Consider the following 9,927-nt stretch of genomic DNA (forward strand, 5'->3'; position numbering starts at 1 on the left):
CTCTTAACTCTCTTAATTGTCACACTTTTTAGAGGTTGTAAATTTCAAGCAAACTACAAGATAATCCCTTTTAGATTCTATAATTAGTAATAGGGGGGAAATTATATACGTGTCTAATTTCAATGACATAATAACTGAAAGGTTTTTTTGAAAAATAAATGTGAAAGATGTCCATATGCAAGCTCCCATGAAAACATTCAGAGGTTCAAAATTAGATAATTTTAATGTACTCTTATGGTTGGTTTTCATTTACAAAAATTTAACTCCAGAAATGTCCCCCTGTCTAAATGAGGCTTTTTCAATGTTGAAATTAATCAATAAACTCTCCAATAAGAGCCAAGCCTCAAATCCACAAGCACAAAACAACAGCTAGTAATGGCCACGTGAATTGATTTCAGAAGGTTAAATGTGCACATTCAGGGCTTAGAACAAAGTCTTTGTAGCCTTATCCAAAGGGGATATCTGTGTGACTCACATACTTTGCACACACTGTAATAATGAAAATTAAGGGACTGGGTTTAGACGAGGCCATGAAGGTTTATTCATGGTCGAAATTTAGACCAGAGCTTTTTTTTCCTGATAAACAAGGTCCATGGAAGTCTGGCACTGAATAATTTTGTTCCCTCTTGGGGCAGAAAAAAAAAGGATGTAAAAACCCCAAATGTACTAAATATATGTGTGATGGTAGTTTGTTTTTTTGGGGTTTTTTTGGGGTTGGTTGTTTTTTTTTTTTTTGGGGGGGGGGGTGTTTTGTTTTTTGTTTTGTTTTGTTTTTTTTTTTAATTGGTTAATGGTTGGGCACATTTGAAGGACAAAATAGGTTGTTGGCTTCTAAGCTGAGGTTGTGGCTCAGGCTGGCATCAATTGTTTGTTTAAACTTTAGAAGAATCAGTCTGAGAAACGGGTTCATGGTAAAAATGGGGATGTAAATCTGTAAGTAATCATGCCTAAAGCTGGGCTGGGTAGGAATAGGGAGGCTTTGGTTTACTGTTTAGCCAAAGTTTGCTCCAATTGGAATAATTAATGGCTTTGAACAAGTGTAACAATTCTTAACAGCAGAGAAACCTGACAATGAGCCAGGGTTCAACCAAGAGAGGGATAGAGATGGATTTTGGAGAAATCATATGCAGGTTTTCTCTGTGGGACTTTCCAAACTAAGGCTGTTATTAGATATAGGCTAAAAAAGGGATTCTGGGTTGTTTGTCATTTAATACCCGTTGCAGAAGAGGTTTCCAGGCTAAAATCAGCACTGTGTCCTTCAGACCTCAGAAAATTACAATTATCATAAGGACATGTAGAAGTCCCTGGACTAAAGTGTTTGTGTTATCCATGGTAAAACTGTTTCAGACAGATGAGGCAGAGGCTGGATTTCAGCTGTTCACACTCAGAGGGAGTGGCAGCCCTTGGCTGAGGTTGCTGTTTAGGTGCTGTTGATCTTCCTTGTCAGGGCAAAGTTTCCAGGTCTAGGTGACCAGCCAAGCTTTTCCTGCTCAAGCTTGTGTTCAGAATTATGCATATGTTCCTTGGCTGAATTGGAGCTTAAGACCCACGGCTGGTGTCAAGCTAGGAAGTGGCATGGCCAGTTACCAAAAAATCCAAAATGGAAAGGAATGGGTGGTGTAGTGAGCAGGCACCGTGAGCAGTGAATGGCAGCTAAGCATGGGAGAGAGGGAAGGTTTGGCAATCAGTGTAATTAACACAAAGAGCCTAATTGCAGAAAACAGAGATGCAGACGCTTCAAAAGAACTTCCCAAAAAAAGATTGATTTCAAAAAAGCAGAAAGAAAAAATAATCTGATGTTGATTATTTGAATTCTGTGGGACATATAACCAAAAAATGAGCAGAACAAAATGCTAAACGGGAAGGGAAAAAAAATCTAAAAACCAGGCCAATTATTAAATTCTGTTTTTTAAAAAATCACTTTTAATAATATTTTGGCAAATGTCTCAAGGATTTGCATTTTTGAAAGAGGAAATTCTTGCAGTAGCCACATGCATTTGAGGTGCTTTGAGCCCTGTAGCTGAGGGCTCTGCGTGCTCGCTGCGATGCCACAGCCTCTGCAGCCATCTCGTGGGGACACTGTGCCTGGTCACCCAGGAGAGCCAGGCTGGGACACTGAGCTGGGCAGCAGCACAGGCTCACCTCCTGGCTTTGCTTCCCTGTCACAATTAATTTTTTCTGAGGCACAGTAGGCAGAGTCCTACAGCACATGCCAGTGAGTAGTGACTGCACATACTGGTAGGTGATTTCTCACTTGCATTCAGATCCTGGGTGTTTTCTCCCTTCCTCATCATCATAGACTTGCTACAGGAGTGAGCATGCAGAGCCTGGGGCACTGGCTGCAAAGCAGGAAAGGTCCCTTTCATGCTGAAGCTCCATCTCTTGTGTCCTGGCAGAACACACACGCCTTCCCAAAGGAGCCTTGGAAGGGTTGGCTGTGGCTGACAGCAGCACCAATAGGCTGCAAGGCTGAACAATCTATTTCTGTTTCCTCCTCCAGTCAAATCAGATGCATTCTGTTATTCTGTTCTCTCTGATTATACCCTTTCTGATCCCTTTTTGATCCTGCCAACTCAACCAGCCAAATTCAACTTGGGGACGGTATTTCTTTTTTCATAACTGTTTGACTGTCTTCCTCTCTATGTCTTCTTGGCAGTTTTTTGCTTGGCAAATCGGTGAAAGAAAGGCTGCTCATTTCATTGGAATTAGCAATTGTTTTCCTGAGGGTTTTGTTTATTCAGCCTACAGAAAGGCAGAGACCAAGCAAGCTGATTTGTCCTGACAGGATGAAGTAATGGAGGTACAGGCCATTCACTTCATGGATTCTTCTCCAAGGACTATTAATGCCTTTTGACTATTCTTATCCCACTGCCAGCAGCCAGACTTTTGCCCCAGAAGTGCTGTTAAATATTCCAGGAGAAGCTTCCCTTTCTGCTTCCAGTGATTCACCAGCAGCTTGGGACACAAAGGTATCACAGGCTGTTCACCCAGCCAGGTAGAAATGTGTTCAGCACACCGAATACAATTTCTTTGAATCCTCAGGGGAAGTTCCTGCAGATCCCTAGCAAGCTGGCCCACCACCACTATTCCCTGGTGAGCTGAGCATGTTTAACCATCTACTTGACAACAGGAGGATTCCAATCCCCAGGTTTGGTTCTTAATGACCCTGTTTCCTTGGGCTGGTGGGCAGAGTGGAAATTATTTCTTGGTGACAAGTGGCTGTGTTCTAAATATATGGGAGGTCATGGCAAAAGGCTTTGTGAAGAGCTGAGTAGCTGCAGAAGCTGTAGCCTTTGTTGCCTTCTAAATTCTCTGGCTTTGGTCCCCTACTGAAGTGTTTCTCTCAGCTGTGCTTCAGTTGAAGCACAGAAAATTATTAAAAAATCCAAAAAAAACAACAACCACAAAAAAAACCCCCACTACTTTTCTTGCAGTTTGATCAGGGAATTACAGTTTATTGTAGCACTCATTTAAATGCTCAGAGACTATTATCCCCCACAGATGCATAAAAAAGATTAAACAGCACAACCACCTATGTTTGTGTAAAAAGCACCATAAATTGATTAAGCAGTTGACAACCATATCTGAGATGTGGGATGAGATATGAGAGTGAAATACAAGTGTAATTTCCAGAGGTGTAGTAATTATTTATGTGGCTACCTGGGTTCTCAAAAATGTTTGTAACTAAAAGAAAATCTTCAGGTCAAGTTGTACTTTGCAGACACTTCCCCTAATAAGGGGACAAATGTTTTAGGCTTTTCTTTCATGCCTTGACTTTTCTTTCCACTACAGAATTTCCTGCAAGGTGCTGCACTGGCCACAGGGAGGATGTGACCTTCAGGAATGGATGCTTGACAACTTTCACCTTCTAAAAATTGAGATTTATGATCCAGTGACTTGAACCTTTCCCTTTCAGGTATTCTTGGTGTCTAACTGATCTGCAGCAAATCACAATAACATTAAATGTTCCAGGAAATCAGTGTATGTCATCTCAAATGATAGAATCTTGTTTAGCTACATTCATCTCAGATTCCAGTTGTTTTGTTTGTGTGCATGTCTGTGGAATTACTCTGTTGGCTTTTTTTTTTTTTTTCCTCAAAGAAGTACAGGTTCCTAATCTCATTGATTTGGTTTCTTCACTTTAGGTTATGTTACAAATTTCAAATCAGATTACAAGAAAATCAGATTAGTTCCTTGTGTTTAAACAGAACACTTAAATGTCTGGACTTGGTACTTAAAAACTGATGTTTCACAGAATGTGTTTGGTTTGGGTGTGCAGGAGGAGCAGAGCACTCAGCATTGAATGCACCACCCCTTAATTTTCTTTCAAGGAGACTTTTCACAATAAGTAAACAGTGGATTATACTAATAGTCTGAGAAAGTAATTTTCAAAAGTATGCTCTGGCAGTTGAAATATCAGTGCTGTTTCAGCTGTTTCATTTGCCTTCTACAAAAAGGACCATGAACGTGACAAATCACACATTCTGCACTCTGAGCTTGTTTTATGTTCTGACACTTCCAATACATTGATTTTCTTATTCATCATTACCAGAAGAAAGAGATTAGTTTTATGAAAATTAGACAATGGAGTCACATTTCTGGGAAACATTACTCATTAGAATCAGATGCCTCCCTTTAGTATCAAAATCATCTAATTACTTATGAGAACTTCACCTTTCAGCAGAAGATATTATTTCTCTAAATGGGAGCCTAAATATCCTTTCTTTTTATTGTTTTGTTGATAAATGTTAATAACAATAATTCTTTTTCTAGTCATCTGCAGATATTAAACACTTAATGTGGCACTGAATATTTATGCTATATGGAAGAAGTAATGCTTAAAAAGTTCACTGAAGAATTAAGCGAAAAAGTTAAAGTAAAAAACATTCCATTCTTAATGCTTCTGATATTAAAAAGTAAAGGAAAAAACCACCCAACCCTCAGTGAAAAAGTGGAGCAGTTTATATATCTCAGAGAGGAAAAAGGATAATAAAAGCATTTTGCATAATATATAGGTGGGGTTTTTTTCCTAATTAGTTGCTCACACCTCATTGACAAATGAAAAGAATGGTCTTTGATATTTAAACTCTGATACGGACTTCGACTGGGGATTTAACTGTTTCTAGCTTTTTATATTGTTTTCATGTGACTTTAGTGCTCTCGGGTTCATCTATGGCCATCCAATGCTCTGCAATTAAACCAGATACGTGTGACTGTATCTGGAGAATTTAAATGAAGGGGGCTTTTTCACCTGAGAACACCTCCTTTTCGATGTTTTGCTTCTTTCCCAAGAGTTAATCTGAATTTTCTGGGAGGTAAAGCCCCTTTCCCAAAGGGACCCGTTAACTGAGAGCGGCCGTGCCGGAGGGAGCAGCTCGGCCACACGGTGGAGCGGTGGGATCTCTGCAGGGAGAAATCCGAGCGCTGCCTGCCTGCCAGCATCCCCCAGCACGGAGGGATGCTGCAAGTCCTCCGAGTTCTCCTGGGAGCCGCGATCTTTACGGTGATTTATGTTCATACCCCCAATAAAGGTGGGAATGGCTTCTGCCCCCGCCCAGCTCTGGAAGCAGCATCTAATGGTGAAATGAATTACCAGGGCGTTTCATTCAGGGCAGCAATTCCAGTTTGCCTTCAGCATCAGCACTGCACTCTCGTCCTCGTGTCGCATGCAGGTGAAGGGGTTCTCATGCCGCTGATCGCTCCTGGATGCATCAAATTCTTCACACAAATACATTTACGGTACAGACAGGGGCAGGGCGCTGTCCTCACCCTGTTCCCCCCCTTACACAGCTCATGATGTGCTTTGCCTTCCTCCAGGCTCATCTTGGGCAATGCTTGGCTGGGACCACACAGAAGGGAAAGGCTAAGGACCAGCAGCAGATCAGGGACATTGCTTAATAAAATGCTAATACAGTCTCATTAACATGGAAGCCCTCCCAGAGTGGATATTAAGGCAAAGAGCTTTTGGCATTTGTGCAGAGTTAAGGGAACATCTGTGTTTGTGATGGCAGAGGATTCATTGTGTGACAATAGAAATGGAGCCTCGAAGGAAAATCCTTTTATTCATAAAAAGAAAGACTTGTTATAAGAACTTTCACTCATGTTCTATTTGTGTGTGGTTTTTTTTTTCCAGATGTCACCATTTGCATAACTTTTTGTTTCCTATTGATAGATATGTTATCTGTTCAAAAACAGTACACATCCTGAAAGGACTAACTAAACCATAAACCAATATTTTCAGTAGTTCTGTTTTCTTGTTCACATTTATGTGCTTTGAAATACGATACAAATCTAAAGGTCTGCACAGGCTGAATTAAATAGCTTCCTACCTTGGGGCTGGTTTAGTTTAGTCCTTTAAGCATTTAAACCAGTTACCCAATTAAACAAATCAGTATTAGTTACAGCTAAGATGATTTACAAGTTGCAGAGATCACACTCATTTAATTAAGCCTAAAAAAATTATTTAATTCTTTTGATATATTTTCTGCATTTAGGTGTCAGCTTAGAAATATTTTTTAAATTGTGAAGAACTGCACATCTCAAAACTTTGAGAAGAATATATGGTGTTGTTTAAAAGTGTGAATATTAAATACTGTAATGAGAATTTAATGATTATACCATGAGCAGGAAATACAAGAAAGGGGAGGGAAAAAAAAGAAATCAGACTTAGTTTGTTGTGTAATAATAATAAAAAGCTAAATATTAATGATAGGTTTTGAGTCATAGTTTTCTTATTAAGATTTAAACTGTTTTGCTTGAGCTGAGCCTTAGAGGCTGCTCATATGCATCTTCATAGCACATCTCAAATCTTAGATGGGTTAATTTAGCAAAGCCCATGCTGGCTATTAAAGAGCTTTCTCAAAACATTCCACCTACAGAGGAAATAAAATGTACCATGAGACCAGTGAACACAATAGATGAACTTCCAAAAACCAGCATGTGTTTAATGCGTGCTGGCAGGAAGGAGATAATTACCACAGTAACTAAGAAAGTCTCTTCACTGCTTTATGATTTAAGGCTTTTCTTGTAACTTTTGGCCTCAAACACTTGATGTCCATAAGCTCAGTGATAATTAATTCAGCAGCAGATAAAGGTATTTGCTGGGAAGAAAGGACTATTTGAAATGTATGTATCAAGATTTTGTTAGTGTTTACCTAATGTTTGTAAACTGCATTTTGTGTTGGGTTTTTAGTGCTTTTGCACTGAGGGTAGCACCCATAAAAGCCCCCCAGATGCAAGCAACAAAAAAGTCCCAGATCCTCCCTTTAAAAAATGGGTTAAGAAAGGATCCTCCCTTGAAGATGTGAGTGTTCCATGTGGTCTCCTAGGACCTGGGCCAGGAGCTGTTAATGCAAAGGCTGTGAGGCTGACTTACCAACCACTGAAGACAGGGGAAAAATTATGATTTTATTCATCATTGCGGTGTTCCCACTGTTCAGCTGAATCCCATCAATTCAGAACACTCAGAAGTTCCATAGCTGTGCCTTTTCCTTCTGAGACTGAAAAGCCATTATGAGAAAACTTGTTATGCTGAAAAACCGAGGGTGCTAATGGATTATTAAGTGTCTGGGTTAACCTTACTAGAGATGTTTTCATTGGGATAACTCAATTTAATATAGTATAATAGAATTTTCTAGTATATGTGAAAGTCCAAATGGTGATGTGTAAAAGCAAAGATGAAAAGTCCCTTTGAGAAATCTGTTTGAAAGCTGATTATTTGAAGTTGCTGTAACCTTATAACTGCTTATCCTAGTGATGAGATAATGATATAATTTAGAAGTGGGAGGCTTAGTGATATATGTTTCATTTAGATTCCTCCTAATAGGTGACATTTGTTGAAAGCTGACTCTTGAACTGTGCTGCATGCCTTTGCTATCTATCTGCCTTGGAGCTGTTGGAGAATGTAATTGCATTTTGCTTCATTTCCTGTATAATTTATGTGAAAAATCCCTCAGTGGTAGGAAAGTACAAAGCCCAGATAATGAGTACGTGACGATGTGTAAGATTTAGGATGGTTGTTTGGGCTGCAGCTTGAGCTGCCCATGACTCAGGAACTTTCAAGGTCATCTGATATTCAGCAAGCTCAGGCAGCACAGTGCTTCTGAGACTGTATGAAATTCATAACATTTTGCCTACTTCTAATAAACATCAGTCTGAATATCATTATTTTTAGCTGCAGGGGTGTGTCTTTGGGGTAGGGTAAGAAGAAATGACCAATTTTATTGCATTGAGTTAATGCAGTATTTATAGCACACTGTCTCTGTGTAAAGAATTTTTAAAGTAATTTTCTGCAAGGATGTAATATTTTGAAGTCTCCAAAGCTTTTCTTTTTTGTTCTGTTACACTTCCACAGTTTCTCCTTCACAGTTTCTTGACCTATTTCTAGATCTATTTTTTTAACTAATGTGTTAGGTGCTGAATTCAGGGGATCATGTACCCACAGCCTGGTACCCCCAGCTTTCCCAAGTACAGTGTTGATGCAGTATCCTGGAGAACAAGAGGAATAAGCTCATCTCTTTGCAGACAGTAATTTGAGGAGCTGCATTTGTGGTCTTTTCTTGGACAAATGATGATTACTGTTCCTTAATGAGTTAAGTATTGTGTACCTAAATGAGCTCATAGGTTGTAATAGAATTACTAACATTCCTTATGCAGTGAATTAAGCTCATCTGAATTTCCTTGCCCATTTTTTATGGAAATCTCCTTTGTGAAGATGTTAGTCAATAAATGTAGGTGAACTAAACTCACTATTCCAATATCAAACCCTCTAAAATTAGGGTGGGATTTTAGCCTGGGAAATTGAATGGATGTTACAAAACCCAAGGAAACCAGAAATAGTTTTTATGGACGTCTGCTCCAGCTACATCCCACCTCTTCCAGGCTTTTGACTAGCAAGGTTGTCCCAAATATCATCACTCTGGGAAGTCCTGGCTATTCAGTTACTTTCTGCCATTGTCAGTTCCTGGAATTCTTCCTCTCTTCTTCTAAAATGAGTAATTTCTTCTTTTTTTATTTTTTTTTAAATTGATTTATTAAATAGTCTAACATTATCTTCATTTTCACCGACTCCTAGGTCTGGCTTGTAACGACTCATGTAAGTCTGGAAAATAATTTGGTTACAGTGCTTTCAAAAAGGTCTCTGGTGAAATGCACACGTCTGTGGGATGCACGTCAGACTGCTGGGTAGGCAAAGCTGCACAAAATACTGATTTCCTCAGAGCAGAAGAAGCTGCAGCCTATGTATTATTCTTGAAAAATCAGTTTTCTGGTGATGTCTAATTAACTTTTTGCCACCTGAAAGTAGAGAGGGACAAGTCCCAGGGACAGTGAGCCAGGCAGGCCAGGGCAGGGCTGGAAGCCAGGGCATCAGCTGAACTGGCTGTAAAAGCTTTAATGCCTCTTCTGCCCCTCCATGGGTGTTTGGCTTGGCATGGAGCTGTTTCTCTTTGTCTTCAGCTCCTTTTCTTCCCTTGGTTTTCTTCCTTAGCCTCTGTCTTAGCATTGGTTTCTAAAACACTCCTGAAAATTTACTGATTTCAATATATTTTCTTTTGAGTTGTACTGTTACAGAAATATATATTTGAATAGTCATGAAACTCATCCAAGAATAAAAATAGTCATCTCATGATGCTCATCAGTTAACTGCACAGGAGGAGCTTTTTAAAAGGAATTTTTTAATGTGGGATGTGAATTCATGAAGAAAATTGAACTACAATGGGAGCCTTCCCCTTGATCCAAGTGTGATAAATGTCAGCAAGAGTTACGAACATGCTGAAATTGAAGAGCAGAACCTACTGTATGAAATTAGACTGTCCAAACAATCTTAGGAGGAGAGAATGATTTACCAGAGCTCAGCAGATCAATTTTATTCTCAGTAAGTGAAAACGATGGCTTTGGCACCCTGGAAATTCCATAACTGCTCTTAAG

The sequence above is a fragment of the Onychostruthus taczanowskii genome, unplaced genomic scaffold (assembly GCF_017590055.1).
Source record: "Onychostruthus taczanowskii isolate IOZ18803 unplaced genomic scaffold, ASM1759005v1 scaffold6, whole genome shotgun sequence".
Lineage (NCBI taxonomy): Eukaryota > Metazoa > Chordata > Aves > Passeriformes > Passeridae > Onychostruthus > Onychostruthus taczanowskii.